The sequence below is a fragment of the Lepidochelys olivacea genome (assembly GCF_965140295.1).
Source record: "Lepidochelys olivacea isolate rLepOli2 genome assembly, chromosome: 2".
Classification (NCBI taxonomy): domain Eukaryota; kingdom Metazoa; phylum Chordata; order Testudines; family Cheloniidae; genus Lepidochelys; species Lepidochelys olivacea.
Window position 1 is genome coordinate 234,340,484 of NC_140412.1, and position 17,014 is coordinate 234,357,497.

Here is a 17,014-nt window from a genome sequence, read left to right on the forward strand (position 1 = left end):
AACGAGAGAAAACAATGCCAGCAAATTGCTTTAGATATATTTTAAAGTTTTTGACTGCTTTCCTTTTTAATTGATTTTCAATTGTTTAAAAATACAGTTTTGTCAACGTCAAATCCAGCTAGGGCCATATCCTGTCACCACTGGAGAGCTGCAAGTCTAAATCTATTGCACGACATGACTTTTGAGAAAACTGTATGTTTTTATTTGAAACAGACACATTGAAAAGAAAGATCTGTGAAGTACAACTTTACCGTGGAAGTAGGCAATTTTTAATATGAATTCTGTTGTCTAGAAATTGTAAGTAGATCATTCCAGACTTTGCAGAAGCTGATCTCGAAAACAGCCGTATTTCCACCCAGTGAAAAGCTTCTTTGAATCAGGCCACGGGCTAAAATTTGGTAAAGGTGCCAACTCCTAATTGATACGTTTAGGTGAAGCTTCGAACGTAATTGCTTTTAACATTCATTTATGCAAAACACTTCACACGGCCAGTTGAAGGCTGATGAGCTGGTGCTCAAGGAGGGAAGAAATCGGGCCTGAAAATAGCTGCAGCTCCGGTATAAAACGTATAGAGGGGATTCAAACGTATTCTGGGAGAGTTTAACAAACCCAGAACTGCTGCTGGGGGACTGTCCAGACCGATTTCAAATGTTCCTGCGGAGACATTTGCAGCTGAAAGTGAATTTGGCTCGACTTTCCTATCGACCCTCTTATGTAAGATGTTTCCTTGGCATCTTCGCTTCTTGCTCCCCCTCCCCGCTGGTTATTTGAGCTCATATTTTAAATACTGTAAAATGCTGCTGCTGCCTTCGTAGGGTGGCCAGCTCCCTAGCTGACCATTTTAACTTCCACAAGATAATAACTAATAATCCCTTTTGCAAGTGGGGTTTTTCCCCCTTCGGGCTTCGGCTCCAGCGTACATCATTCAGATGGAGCAGGCCAGCCACAAGACTGACTTAAATGCAACGTTTCCTGACGCCCCGATCCTAATGACTCATGATCAGTACTTTATTCATGACTGTCACGACTATAGATTTAAAAGGGGACTTTCTTGTCCTCTTTTAGACCGGACTGGAGAGTAAATAAATCCCCCCCACCCCACCCCAGCCCAGCCCCCTGCAGCCCCGGGGCAGAGTTTGTGGCAGGGAATTTAAGGCGCTGGACGCTCGTGGCTCACGGAAAAGCAGCTGAAGTGGAGACTTGGGGGCCACAAGCAGCCCGGGGGGGGGGGGATAGGCGAGCCCTGGGGATGGTGGTGGGGAAACCTGGGGAGATGGGCAGCGGCGGTGCCGGGTGGGGAAGCAGGAGGGGCGGGATCAGTGGGGTCCTGGAGGGAGGAGGCGGAGACCGGGGGGGAAGAGGGGTAGAGACAGGTCCCCTCGGCACCCCCCCGGGGGACCGCGGCAGGGCGGGTGTTGCTCGGCAGCAAGCAGGGGGCGGGGAGTCTTTGCCCGGGAGAAGGCGGCGGGGGGGGGGGGAAGGATCCGGGCCGGGGGCCCCCCCTGCATCCCACCCCGCTCCCCAGGGATGGTGCGGGACGGGCAATAATCAGCTACTGTCCCTGCCGCTGGGGCGGCTGCTGCAGCCCCGGGCTCTCCCTCCCCTGCTGGGGTGGGCGCCCCGCTCCGGAACACAGGGCGGCTGCTGCGCCGCGGGCTCTAAGGAAGCCCCGAGCCCCCTTCACCTGCACAAAAGGGCGGCTCTTGCAGGGAGAAGCAAAAAGCAACTTCGTCCCTGGGTGGGCTCGAACCACCAACCTTTCGGTTAACAGCCGAACGCGCTAACCGATTGCGCCACAGAGACTCCGACGGCAAACAGCTTCCCAGGAACCCTGATAAGTAGTAAAGTCTCTGACACCATCATAGGAAAATGTTCTGTCTTGGTTTTCTATAAAATAACGTAGGCAAAATTTAAATAAACACAGGATTTGACTGTTAAATCTAATCGCACGAAATTACTTGGTAGGGAGAAAGGGAGGGTATTATAGGTTTTCTTTTTTGTACGAAATCTATAAGAGTTGAGTTATTTCTAAGCTCTCCCTTTAAGGAAACATTCTTTCGCTGGGAAATAAAGATTTTTACTTCCGTTACTGATTCATCCATTATGCATACACATCCAAAAGCTATTCCTGAATAGCATTCCAAATGTGCTTTATTAGAGCTTTCACTAGTGTGATTTTAATTGACTGGGGATTCTTGAAAAGGCAGGATTTTATTAGATGTACAAAAGCAACATTTGTGTTTTAATTTAGTGGTCAGAAACACCAGTGAAAGGGAAAGCTAACATTTCCCTTATTTTACATATTACATTATTAACCAAATCCATACCAGATATCCTGGAATAAATCCACATCTACACCTTCCTAGTGTAAGACCTACACCTCTAAAACACTCTTGAAGTTTTTCCTTATCTTCACTCACCCTTTTAAGGTTTTGCTTGAGGGCAAACCTGTCTCTGTCCAAGTAAAGCTAAAGCTAGTCAATCAGTCTGAAGAGTCACCATACAGGGATAATAGGTAATAACTCATCTCCTTGCAGAGTTTGTGCACCTACAATGCTCCCAGTTTCTGGCTACCTAAGAGCCAGAATGGGATCTGAGGCACCCTCTCCATCTCCTATTGAAATTAATGGGAGTCTCTTCATTGACCTGACTGAGAGTTGGATTAGGTCATGAGTTTGCATTCCCAGGAATGGTCAGCTCTCAGAATGTGTGTGATATCCTGTAATCTTTTTGTGTTTAGCATTGGAGTCATGGAATGGTATCTTGTAAGGGCTTGGTTCTTTACTCTGTACTGCCATTACCCACTGTGTGACCTTGGGGAAAAATCACTTAATTTCTGTGTCGCAGAATCCCCATTTATAAAAGAGGCAAAAGAGGCACTTTTTCAAAGGGCTTTGAGAACTTTGGCTAAAGATGCTATATAAGTGCAGTTACTATTACTCTGTTCTTCTGTGTACAATTTCACACTGTTGGTACTTTTGTTGGTAGCACCTTTCATGCATCTTTATGACTATTAAGAGGGTGGAGAGAGAGATGGGGATGATACCCAGGCCCCAAACAGCATTTAAAATAATCTTTTAAAATGAATTATTTTTAAGGCACCTTGCACCCTGTCAAGTGCTTTCCTGCTTCTGATAAACGGGCTATTCTCAGTGTGAAGAATACTGGTGGTGGTTCTATACATGTCTGAGTCCCATCAGCTCTCCCTCGCCCTGCTGTGCATAGTAACATGCACAAACACACACAGCAAAGACCAGAACAGCAGAGGTAGCATATCAGGACCCCAGTTCAGTAAAATACTTGAGCATGTGCCTAACTTTAGGTGCTAGTACTCCCATTGACTTCCATGGAACAACCCAAGTGCTTAAAGTTAGGCATGTGCCTAAATAACTTACTGAATTGAGGCCTAGGATATCCTCAGGACCAGCATGGTACTAATCAGTAATTTGGGAGTGCTTTTGAGCCTTGATCCCATTGGTTTACGTACATGTTTTACTTTACACACATGGGTAATCCTACTGAATTCAATGGACATACATAAGCCATTAGAAGATTGGAGTGTTGGAGCTTGCATGTAAGAGAGCGATGATGTAGGAAGTGGGAAGGGATTGGCTACTATTTAAACGGACTTTACACATATCCTATACCCTGTGCCCTCCTTAAAAAAAATGCAGTTTGATGATCTAGAAAACTGAGAAAAAGTTTCACATGTAATTTCAGCACTATGGGGGCTGGTGTCAGAGGGCTTTCCCAATTACACAATAATATTACCAAATTATTAACTACATTCCTACACTTTTTCTTGGGAAGCGTCCTTTCTGCAATTTGCTTTAGATGTATACAGACCTAGAAGAAAAGGAGTACTTGTGGCACCTTAGAGACTAACCAATTTATTAGAGCATAAGCTTTCGTGAGCTACAGCTCACTTCATCAGATGCATATCGTGGAAACTGCAGCAAACTTTATATATACACAGAGAATATGAACCAATACCTCCTCCCACCCCACTGTCCTGCTGGTAATAGCTTATCTAAAGTGATCATCAGGTGGGCCATTTCCTGGTCACCAGCAGGAGAGTGAATTTGTGTGGGGGGGTGGAGGGTGAGAAAACCTGGATTTGTGCTGGAAATGGCCCACCTGATGATCACTTTAGATAAGCTATTACCAGCAGGACAGTGGGGTGGGAGGAGGTATTGGTTCATATTCTCTGTGTATATATAAAGTCTGCTGCAGTTTCCACGATATGCATCTGATGAAGTGAGCTGTAGCTCACGAAAGCTTATGCTCTAATAAATTGGTTAGTCTCTAAGGTGCCACAAGTACTCCTTTTCTTTTTGCGAATACAGACTAACACGGCTGTTACTCTGAGACCTAGAAGAGTAATTTATCATTCTATACATCATTTTCTGAAAGCTAGCTGCTTTCAGGGTGCCATCCATTCTAGAGCCCAGCTAAACAGCCTTCTAGACATTGCAAATGTGGAAACACCCACTCCCATGTCTTCCAAAACATAATAATTGCTTATTCTGGAGTTGAAGCTTGGAGATATAGCTTAATGCTACAGAGTTTCTTGCACCTTTCTATGAAATATCTGATGCCAGCCACTCTCAGAGCTAGAATACTGAACTAGATGGGCCACTGGTCTAATCCAATATGGCAATTACTAAGTTTCTATGACAAAAAATAATCAAAGGCTGATTTCCCTCTGGAAATCCCATGGGCCAACTTTTATTTTTACAGAGCTCCCAACAACAAATCATAGAAAAGTGTGGTTTCAAAAGAGGGATTCAAAACTGAGGACGATTAAAGAGCAAGCTGGTTTTCTTGACTGAGAAAAATATTTTTATTCCCCCAGTAAAATGTATTTGTGAATGGCATCCATAGTCTTTGTATTTTTATCTGTATTATTTTAAATAAACATTGGTTAGTCATGAATTTTGAAAATGATTTAATACATGTTGGGTCTTTATTAGCTGTTGCTAATCGCAGGGTATTTAGTAACATCGGAAGTCGATCATTGTTCAGAATGTTTCAGAGAGTCATCTTTTATAGGAAGGGAAAATGGGGTAAGCTGCATGGTTCTGGATCACAAGGCTCAGTCAATACCATGTGACAGCCATTCAGTGACAGAGAGTATGTGAACTGAGTTGGTCGTCTCAGCCCAGTTCTTTCCTAACAGTCAAGTGTCAACATCACAGAACACCCACTACTACTGGCCATAATTCACAACCTGGCCGGCAATATCAGCTGAGGGGCCAAGGACTGAATGAGAGAGAACTTTCCGCTTACTCCTAGGCATGATCTCATCTGAGGCACAATAGTAAGAAAGTAAAGGGAGTTTGCATTGCCACTCCTTGTAATATACCTGTCCTGTGGATAATGTGAGCACTTCAGTCTTTAGGACTGTCAATTTAGCAGCTTTCACAAGCACTAAAAGAAACTCCTCAAATATAGAAAAGCATTTTAAAAATGGGAAGAGGAATAAAAATGGTCACTAGTACAAAAAGTATGAATCATGCCAGTGATGGCTACACTGATGTAGCTTCCACATGTCTCACGCACAATTCTGTTTGACAGTCCTTGGAAAGGGTAATCCTTGTCTTTGCAGTTTTGTAGAACTGCATCTACTTTTATCACTTCTTGCTCTACAAATTGCTTCAGAGCTACAAGAGACAAAGTGGAGAAGTTATTCTTTTCTGTTTAATATTTGGAAGCTTTATTTTTTGATAATCCAATTGCTGCTGCCCCCTCCCCCCAAACACTCAGAGTTCCAAATAACTATTCTTTTTGACTGTCCTGAGATAAATTTGGCTTCAGGTTTATAAGTAGTATTGAAGACAAATGTACCAGAATTATTTTGCTAGATTCCCTTATTTCCAAGGAAATGTCTCACTGTCTTTGTTTCTATACCTCACCACAGAGCTCAATAACAAAAGATCATAAAGCTGAAATCTGTTGCTATTCTTTTGGCTGGAACATTGTTTCTTTCTTTTTCTTTTTTTTTCTATTAGGGGCCTCACTGTGTAAGTAGAAACTGCCATAAAACCAAATAATTGTATATACTCAGAAGGAATTAAAAAGGGAATCTCTTGTGGTTTGCAACAAATCCTAAATTTGCAACACTGCTATTATCACTAAGTTTCTTACTGGAGCTTGAATAGCTCGTGAAATATAATTAATACTGAATATTGTTGAGATAAATAAGTCTGATGCTACTCAACTTTAGTGCAGCCACTACTGACTGAATGTTTTATGGAACACAGAGGGAGGCAGATGAATTCCTAGATTCTACGCTTCCAGAGACAGCAAAGCTTTTCTAAGGTTCCTGGTGGTCCAGCACTCTGAGGTTCAATATCCAAAAATTGGCTGCATCCAGGAAAGTAGGCTTATTCAGGACAGCACCTAAGCATGTGCTGAAGTCCCACTGAAGTCTAATTAGGAGTAGATCACAGTTTACAGTAGGATTTTCTTAAATTGGTAATGATGGGAGGACAAATTCTACAGCAGATTCAAACATTTAGAACTTTAAAAATCTTCTCTCAATTTGAAAAAAATAAGTGGATTTGTACCCTTACTCTACCTGTCACTCTGCTCAATAGATAAGCCCAAAGTGAATTAAAAATATAAAGAGAAAAAACACTTTTTCCTAAAAGGTTGATTGCCTGGTATTTAGTCCAGGATGAGCATCTTCATCTCCCTTCTGGAAAGCCTCTAAAATTGGGTTGCCAGTTGGTTTCTGTATGGTTGAGCCAGGATATGTTGGATGGTTAGATAAGCATCCCTACCATTCCTCTCTATTTCCCCTCATTATAAGTGACATCCTTCAATATAGACTGCCTAACACAAATGCTGTGATATCTCCCATTTTGGTTGTACATTACTTACATCATGCATGCCAACTCATAAGAGTCCAGTTACATAATGTTATAGATGTTAATCAATCCTTCATATTTTAAGAGTCCTACTCAGTTTTTTTCTATGTTTACCATGTTTTAGGATAGGTCTTCATCCAAAGTGTCCCAAAATTTGAATCTTAGTAGTCCAAGAAACAATATTCCCCACTAATTTCAGCATTGCCAAAAAAGATTCAGTGGATTGAAGAGTCTATAGATACATTCCCAAATCCTTAATAAACTAATTTCCAAAAGCATCTACTTCAGCTCCTGTCAAAATTAAGCAACATGGCCAACCACATTAGGGGAAAAAGCAGATAGCCCTATGGCTTCACTACAGACATTTCCAACTAGTGTCTTAAATCTATTTAAGGGTGTTTTCTGCCAGCTCAAAAATTTTGGTAATCCAGCCAACAATCTCAGGGAATTTAAAATGGCAAGTCTAATTAACATGATGGGCCCTTTCCTGAGGCCTTTGCCTAATCAGGAAATTTAAGAGAGGAGACTAACATCAAATTCAGGTGTTAATGCTTCTTTATGGGCACATTTACACCCTTATGTGGTTCCTGCGTTGCATATCAAAGGCCTTTTCGAGGGAGGTCTCTGTATAATCTGACACACAGAGTCTAAAGAACCACACTAAGGACTCCATATATTTTAGGCCTTCTGGGCTGCCTACAGTTCTCTGATAATAGAGTTTAGCTGTCAAAATTGGGGGCCCAAACTTTCATTTAATCTAATCTTCTATTGTGAAAATAATCTTAAACTACCTGGGGTTAGCCCTGGCATAATTCTGCCTGAATCCTCTCTCCCTGAGAAGCAGTGCTAAGAAGCTCCTTTCCATCACTGTCTACCTCAGTTGTCACTTGTAACACCAGAGGGATCCTGGTGAACTCCAGGACAGCATGAAATCTGATAGCCCAAACCTGCAAGAAAATATTGCTTCCCATGGTTAGTGCAGAAATGATGTGACTCAGGAAGCATAATTTCTTTCCCAAAAGGATTCTTTAAAAGGTATTTAGAGTCCCCAGACAAAAGCAAGAGACTATTCCTGCTTCTGCTTTGTGATTTGGGAAAGTGGTCAAGCACCAAATGTCTATCGGACTAAGAAAAGGGATCCAGATCAGACATGCCAAACCTGCAAAAAAACACAGAAATTTGGCTTGTTTTTGGCTTAATTGGCTTGTGAGTTGCTTGTTGGCTAGTTTTGGGCTTTTGGCTTGTAGCTTGTTGCGTCTTTTTTTTTTTTTTTTTTTTTATTGGCTCCCAGCAAGCAGGGGTAAGGGGCAAGCAGGGGCAAGGGGAAGGAGAGAGTCAGGGGTGCACAGCAGGCCCACCACAGTCCCAGACTGCATGCCAGGGGGAATCTAGTCACATAGAGTGTTAGGTTTCTTAGGGATTGGCTTGTTTTGGCCTTGTTTTGAAATGGGATTATCTTGATTTTTGGCTTATTGTGAAAGTTGGGGTGCTTATTTACCAAGTGAAAGTTGGCAACTGTGATCCAGACCTATATATTTGAATTAATTAAGTCAGTATAGGCCCTTTAAGACAAGGAATCTGAGGTGAAAATACATCTTGCTAATCCAATGAATGAAAACATCAGAATAAAACCAATGTGAAGATTGCATCCAAACACCTTCTCATGTTTCTGAGAGGCACAGATGCTATGGAAATGGAGGCCCAAAGCATACCTATATATAAAAGTGAGATTGATGGTCTTCTCAGTGCTAGGAAGGATAGGGGACAAAAATGGGACGTGGGTGCGGAGTAACAACATTTATAGTTAAAACCATAAAATGGAGGACAAAAAACAACTTTTCCTTCTTATAATTCTGGGAATTAAAATGAATCCTGCTTTATGATGACTTAACATATGTAGGGATTTGTGGAGACATTCTAAGTTAGATCTATAGGCACAGAGATTCAGGCAGTAAGGTAACAAGACTAAAGAAGTGATTTCCTTCTTCTGTGCTTCTGTCTTGGAGCAAATAAAGAGATAATGAATGAAAAATAAATCTCTGGGTCCTAAAATTAAATGTATCTATCTGTGACATTCTGTATCTTGGGGGAGGACTCTGTAAGCCCCATATTCCTCATTTACATATGATTGTGATCTTGCATATAAAGCATGCCTTGTAAGGTATCAGGGGAAAGGTTAGGAGTACTTGTGGCACCTTAGAGACTAACACATTTATTTGAGCATAAGCTTTCATGAGCTACAGCTCACTTCATCGGATGCATACATGTAGCTCATGAAAGCTTACGCTCAAATAAATGTGTTAGTCTCTAAGGTGTACAAGTACTCCTTTTCTTTTTGCGGATACAGACTAACACGGCTGCTACTCTGAAACCTGTCATTATGCAAGGGGAAAGGTTATGATCTGCTGAAAGTCATTTCTCTATCCCTACATGTATATCGCATCCATAGAGGAGTGTAGGAACAACAATGGTCTTATAGACCTGGATCTTGGTGTCCTGCCATTGGTCACAGTCTGTGAAAATGCATCAGAGAAATTTCCCAAAGGAAGCACTTGCGCACTGGATCTTGTGCTGGATCTCACTGTCGATTTCTGCATTTTGAGAAAGTTGGCTACTGAGCTCTCCAAAGTCTGATCCTCAATGGTGATTTGTGGTGGGTCATGTGCAAGGCCTGAAGCATGTGGATAGAGCACTTTAGTCTTCTCAATATTGAGTGAGCGTGACCTATCAACAGCACCTCAAGGGTTTGGAGAGGTATCACCAATGATATCTCTGGAAGACCCTTCGCGTCAAGTGGCAAGATCACCGTACTAATGCCAGCATCCTTGCTGAAGCCAAGGATTGAAGCAATGATCCTCATGCACCAACTTCACTGGGTTGGATATTGTATGTGGATGCTAGACTCTCACCTCAAGTTGTTGTAGCTTGTTGCTTCTTTTTTCTTGATTGGCTCCTGGCAAGGAGGGGTAGGGGGGGCAAGCAGGGGCAAGGGGGGAGAGAGTCAGGGGTGCACAACGGGGCCACCACAGTCCCAGACTGCACGCCAGGGGATCTAGTCACATAGAGTGTTGGGGTTCTTAAGGATTGGCTTGTTTTGGCCTTGTTTTGAAATGGGATTAGCTTGATTTTTGTGACAAGTCGGGGTGCTTATTTACCACATGAAAGTTGGTAACTGTGACAATGGCCACATGAGGGGGCCTTTTCTCCTGACCCCACCTATGCTACAAGCAACAAAGACACTGAGAAGAAGACTGAAGACCCCAACAGAGGAGACTGGCCCAGATTTAAGGGACAATTCTGTATATTAAGGATTGCAGTATCCAGTAGGGTGAGAAAAACTGCTTAATCTAGTTGCTGCCCAGTCTAACAGGGTTGAGAGTTTAGACTGCATGCATATATTTTATTTCTTTTGGTAACTAACTCTGACTTTTTGCCTATCACTTAATATCACGTAAAATCTATCTTTTATAGTCAATAAATTTGCTTAACTGTTTATCTCTACCTGTGAGTTTGTATGAAGTGTGTGGGAAATCTGCTCAGGTTTTGCAAAGACTGGTGTATGTCCACTTTCCATTGATGAAGTGGTGAACCAATTAATAAATTAGCACTACTCATCTTGAGCAGTGCAAGACGGTATCTTCCTGGGGTACAGTGCTGGGAGCTGTGTGTGGGGGGGCATTTGGCTCTAATGCCTTTCTCAATGTGATTCATGAGTGGTTCTGGGCGCATTCATGCAATCTAGCTGGGTGTGGGGCTCCACATACTGTTGTTCTGAGTGATCACAGTGCCTGAAGGGGTTTGCTGCTGGTCACTAGCAAGGCATTGTGAGAGACAGCCCAGGCTGGAGAGCGTTCAGGGGGCACAGCGGTCCCACAGTTCCAAGCTGCACCCCGGGGATCCCATCACACTATCTATCTGTCTTTAGTGACTGGTCCTGGAGAAAGAGGAAAAGAGAAAGAAAAGGGTGCAGAAAACAAAAGAAGGGAAGAAAATAAAGATATAAGGGAAAAGAGGACAGAGAGAACCAAGAGAAAAAAAGCAAAGGAAAAACATAAAAAGGAAGTATAATATTAAGATCAATTTTTTAGCAGTGCCATATTCTTGCTTCCTTGGATTTTTTGCCAATAGAAAGATGCCATTTTTGCAGCTTCAGCAGCCTCTGGTGGGATTGATGGCAAACGGAGAGAATACAGAGGGAATTAGCTTCTCTTAATGCCCCAGTTACTGCTGCCTTCTTGGATGGTGGTGTCTCCACTAAGGCAAAAGAACAGACAAGGTACCTATTGATTTACTCACAGTCAAGCCTCCCCCTCTTCCTTCTCTTGGCCCCTGGCTTCTCAGATCTTTCTATTAAACTTTTAATAGTGGGAAACCCTGGGCTCAGGGTAGCACTGCAGTCATTCATTAATGTCTACCTAGCAAACAAATAACTCTTTAGCTGCACCCTAGGTGTCCAGCTTGCTTTGTGCCTGGAGGGGGATTTGTAATCGAAACAGGGAAGCGCAGGAGCAAAGGGAAAAAATGGGCTATAATAACCTGGGAATGGGCCTTTCATTCAGGTAATGTACAAGACACATGTTAATGATTTCAGCTTAAGTACCAGGCAGAGAACTAACTAACCATGCAGAAAACCACCTGCATGTACCAATGTAGTTGCACGGGGACTTCTAAGGAAAGGGACAACAAGAGGTAGGTTGCTGGATTTGGGGGGGAATTGTTTTGTTGTTTCTTGTTTTATTTTTTTCAAAAATACCTTTTAAAATATCTCCCTAATGGAACAACATGCTAAAAATTCTCCCAGATATGTCCTCCTGTCCTTTTGGCATAATGTAGTTCTGTGGTTGGATTAGCAGTTTTTATGGATATTTAGATACAGTGAATTGACTTTTTTGGCAGCTGTACTGTAAATAGAACCAGGAGAGCAGGCAGGTATGGTCTAGGGTGGGAGAAGAAAAGACTGAAGTGTAATTAAGTCCATCTTCAGAATTCAAAATCTGCTTTGCAAAGACATTCAGGATGAATTTTTGTGCATAGCAAATTAACAAAAATATAGATACAAAGGAATCTAGTTTTGCTTTCTAGAATGTTATATCCAAAATGATTTGGATGCAAAAAGGACTTTTCTCATCTCTTTCTTTTTCTTCTTCTTCTATTTGTCGATCTAGGTCTGTCCTCTCTACAGTGCCAGCTGACTGAGGCACTAATTTGTCCACATTGCTGATGCCATAAGATGGACACACCAGACTGCTGCATGTAATAGTGAGATAATATAATAGTAATAATAATAATAATAAGATAAATACAACAAAAGGAAAATCACTTTAAAAAGGGAGAGAGGACTGTAAATTCCTTAAATAGAGGCTAGATTTCCTTTTTCATCCCTAAATATTTGCAATCAATACTTCACTACTACCCAGGCTACTCAATAATCCAATGACAGTATCAGAGATGTAGTTAGTTACTACAAATTGCCGACGGGGCTTTGATGGGTCTTACAGAAGAGCTATCATTTTTTGGATAATCTCTTACAGAACACCCTGGAGCCTTAGACTTTAATATAAAAATATGTCTATAGGAAGGGAACTGGAGTGATATTTAGGTTTCATCCCAATCCCTTTGAAATTAGCTGATGTTATTTTGTAGCATCATGTGCTAAAACAATGACAAAAGGTGAAAGAGGAGTATATTACTAATGTCTAAAAGTCTGAAAGTAATGTACAAGATATTAAGAGTCCTAAAAGCATTTGGACATTAAGTGAAGCTGAGCAGGTCCATAGGCAAACAAGCCAAGGTAAGGGTGTTTTATATAATGACCCATAGTCCTTTCTTCTCATCTCTGTTGACTTTCCCATGGGGGACTTCAGAGGAATGTTATTAATTATTAACTATCATTATTAGTCCCTGTTATAATCTATTACAGAGGTAACAATGATCTAAATCCTTCTCACTTTGCACAATTCGTTCGACTCATTTCAACAGGCCAACTCATGTCAGTAAGCCAAGAAGAATTTATGCATACAAAAATAAAGAAGGTTATTAAGATTCTTTAATGCTTAAGAATAGGAAATATCAGTTCTCTGCTGCTTAATACATTTGGGCTAAAATCCAGACATCAGCACCTAGCTCAAGCAGCCACAACCCGCATTGAAATGTACAAGGCCTCGTGGAAAGGGATCCTCCCATCCAAGCGACTCCAGGGCTGCAGAGTACATTCTTCAGCCCTTGGCACAGCCCTCCTATGGGGTGGAGAATGGCAGGATCTGCAGAGCAACAAATCCCTGACACGGCTCAAACCCAGCTTTCCCACTCTCCCCCTACATGCTGTGATGCAGAGACCCTGCACAATCAGCTCCATAACAGGCAGGAGATGTACATCCCCCTGTGACTCTTGGCATCCAGCCAGCTTCCCTCCCTTGGGCAGCAGAACCACACCTGCTCAACTGCACAGGAGCGCCCTATAGCTGCAGGAGGGGCCCCTTAGTCTCCCTCCTCCTCTTTCTGTCATTATATGAAGTCCATTCTAAATTTCCTGAGGTTCCTATTTGAATTATATTATAACTGAGTGCTCAGTTTACATACCTGAAATTCAACTTCAGTAAAGCAAAAATGAAACACAAAAGGGCATATATAGCCATGGTCATTGTGTAGGCACCTCGGGATCACACTCTGGGATACTTATGTTTAACACACATTTTTCAAAAGAACATAATCCAAAATTGTTTCCTTTTTCCTCATTCCCTTATATTAACTAAAAAGGATTGTAATTAACTGTTTTTTTTCTCACATTGCAGGTTGCTACGCTACATACCTTCTGATCAGTGTCCAGGAGAAACTTTACCTCATTGGAAATACAAAACATGAAAAACATATGACCACGTATGGCTTAAATGTTATGGCCCTGCTATTCTTGCCATTACACAGTTAACTGGCATTTAAAATATTGTAATAACATTTACATTGCTTTAACAATTGGTTTCTTTATGTATTCGGAATTTCCAGATTTTCACAGATTTTACTTTGCTTCCTTTGCAATATATAAAAATAATATGCTAACCTGCTTACAGAGAAGACGTGTGCGCCTGTTTATGCACCTGGAAACCTTTAATCTTTTTTTTTTCTTCAATTAAAATAATCCATTCAATTGTACAATTCAAAACATTCCACTCCCAAAAAGATAAGTAAGCAACCCTAAAACAGCTCTTGTTTTCTGAATTTGTTCTGTATGTTTTAAATACATGATTTGGTTAAATTTGTTAAAATATCAAGCCAAACAATATAAGCTGGAACAACCCATTAATATAAAACCAATACAGAAAATAATAATAATTATGATCTTCTATAAATATCTAAGGGCCCTATTCAACAAAAATACACCCAGCCCTTGTGTCCTACATGGCCATAGAGAACCACAGAAGCATTGAAAAATTCATGTTTTGGGGCTTCTTCCACCTTTAACAGGGTTTCGCTGTCTAGTCAATAGATGTATTTTTATCTAATACAGCCAAAAGCCATTAACCCACTCCCCAACCCATATTTCTCTTAAATTACATAAATTGGAAAATTGCTCACTTCCTCTTCCTCCAGTTGTGGCTTAATATATCATGAATTTAGCTAAATTGTGCTGAGAATGGATGTGAGATTACACTTATATACAGATATCCTTGCATAAAACTATTCAGTGATGCAAAACACCCAGGGACTTCAACTGTTATTATATTATAAATAAGGCCCTACTTGAACTGAGGGATGATTGTCAAAAAATTGTTGCTGAGCTCTGGACAAGCCATGGAAAATTGCAGAAAAGTAATAATGGACCTTATTATTTGTGGTAATAAAGTCCGTTATTACTTCTCCACGATACTGTATTCTGCTGTTGGCTGCCTGGGGCTGAGAGCGGGGTCTCCTGCTGTCGGCTGCCCAGGGCTAAGAGTAGGGGTCCAGGGCTGACAGGGGAAACATGGAGCAGAGAGCGGGGGGCTTCTGCTGTTGGCCGCCCATGGCTGAGAGCTGGGTTTCCCACTGTCAGCTGCCTGGGGCTGAGAGTGAGGGATCCCGCTGACAGCTGCTCAGGGCTGATAGCGGGGGCCCAGGGCTGACAGCGGCCGCCTGGGACTGACAGCGGGGGCTCCCGCTCTCAGCCCCAGAGTGTCTGGGGTTCCCACTGTTAGCCATGCACGTAGCGGGGCTCCTGCTGTCAAAACTGAGGTGGAACTAAGTCTAATGTTGCAGAATCTGCAATTTCTGCAATATTATAATCTAAGTAGACCCTTAATTATAAAACATATCACCGCATTTTAAGTGTATTTCAATAATGCTTACTGTTTGTCCTAAGTAAAAAACAATGGAAGAGGGATGTATAAAGGAACTGATTATTTTAGCATTTAATATTATCAATACTTTTAGATACATTTACAGAGGTTTTGGAGCCCAGCCCTGGAAACCTGACTCAGTAATTTTCACTGGTGTAAGTACTCATGTCAGGGAGGGTTCCAAGATTGAGCCCTTCATTCCCATTTAATATAATATAAATTTAGGGGGAAAATCAATCTAGGGGCCTGATCCTGCAATCCTATTCCTCTGAGAGAAGTCAATGGGACTATTTGCCTAAATAAGATTTATTCAGGTGAGTAAACATGGCAGGATTGAGTCCTAGACTCAAGAGCTTTATAGTGCATTTAGTAGAAGGAGACTCATCACACTGCCTTTGTACTTTGTGTCAAGTCCTGCTCACCCCGCTCATGTGGGTAGATCTATTGACTTGAATGGGATTATGTGCATAAATAAGGAAGCAGAACTTTTGCCTTAAATGTAAAGTATGCTGACTGACATTAATAATATGAAGATCATAGACTGGTGTTCATTAAATCTGAGTTTAGTAGTCTAGATAGAGGATTGTGTCAGCATTTCCATTATAAATCCAATTTTTCACTAAAGCTGGCACACCAGGACTCAGCCCAGGAGAATCTTCTCTACTTGACATTTGCAAAATATGTTTTGTTCATTTTTATGTCATACAAGTGAGGAAATTGATTACTATTCTGAACTATGCTTGTGCAACTAAAAATTGGGTTGGCTGCAAGTATGCACAGTAACTAGTATTTGTAAAGATTTTTAGAATGAATACTTAATTCCTATTTTTGAAACATAAAATTTAGCAGCTACATACAATCATCACAAGGTACATGTAAATAAAATGTGTTTCAAAATGTATATACATTTATAGGTACATTATCAATTAAACTATCACAAACATTCTCTTTTGTACATTTTCTTTTCAGTTCAAATTTGTACTGTCTTTGCATAGATGTATGAGTCACACACAAGTCTCCTGACATTTTAAGGATGCAATCTTGCAAATACTTATGCACTTGAGTAACTTCACTCAGACCGGTAGTCCAACTGAGCTCCATGATACTAATCATCTGAATAAAGCTACTCACATATGTGTTTGCCGGATCAAGCCCTAACAAAGAGCACAGAAATCCCTAGCCAAATCTTGTTTGTCTTACACAAAAAGACCAACATATTAAGTTAGGAGAGTACCTACACGTGTAAGGTGAACAAAATCTGGCCCCACATCTGACAACAAGACTTCTATATACCAGACAGAGCAGCAAAGAAAAGAACATAATTCATTTATATGAGCAAACTGTAGGTATCTAACCATAAAACCATCTATGAGACTTAAAATAACTAGCGCACACTGATAACTTTTTAAACATGTATTTTTTTAAATCTTGAAGCTTTCATCTGTATATTATTTTTAAAGAAATTATCAAATAACTAGTACAGCTGTTTCTCAGTGATTAGTAACTATACTTTTATCCATTATCTGAAGAGATAGTCTGTGATGCACTAACTTCTAGTCTTTGTTACTTGTTTATTTTTATAACATGTTCCTATTCTAAGCTTTAGGTGAATGCAAAATTTCATAATTTAAAAATACATAGAGACGCCTTGTTCTATTACAAAGTTCAGATTTTTTTTAAATCATGTTAATCTGATTACGATTTACATGACAATTAAAATCGATATTGAATTGTGCTTGCTTTCAAATAATTACAATTATTATTTCAATTTAATTACATTTATTTCTGTATATATTTCAGTGCCTTATATTTCCTTCTGGCATATATCAAGAA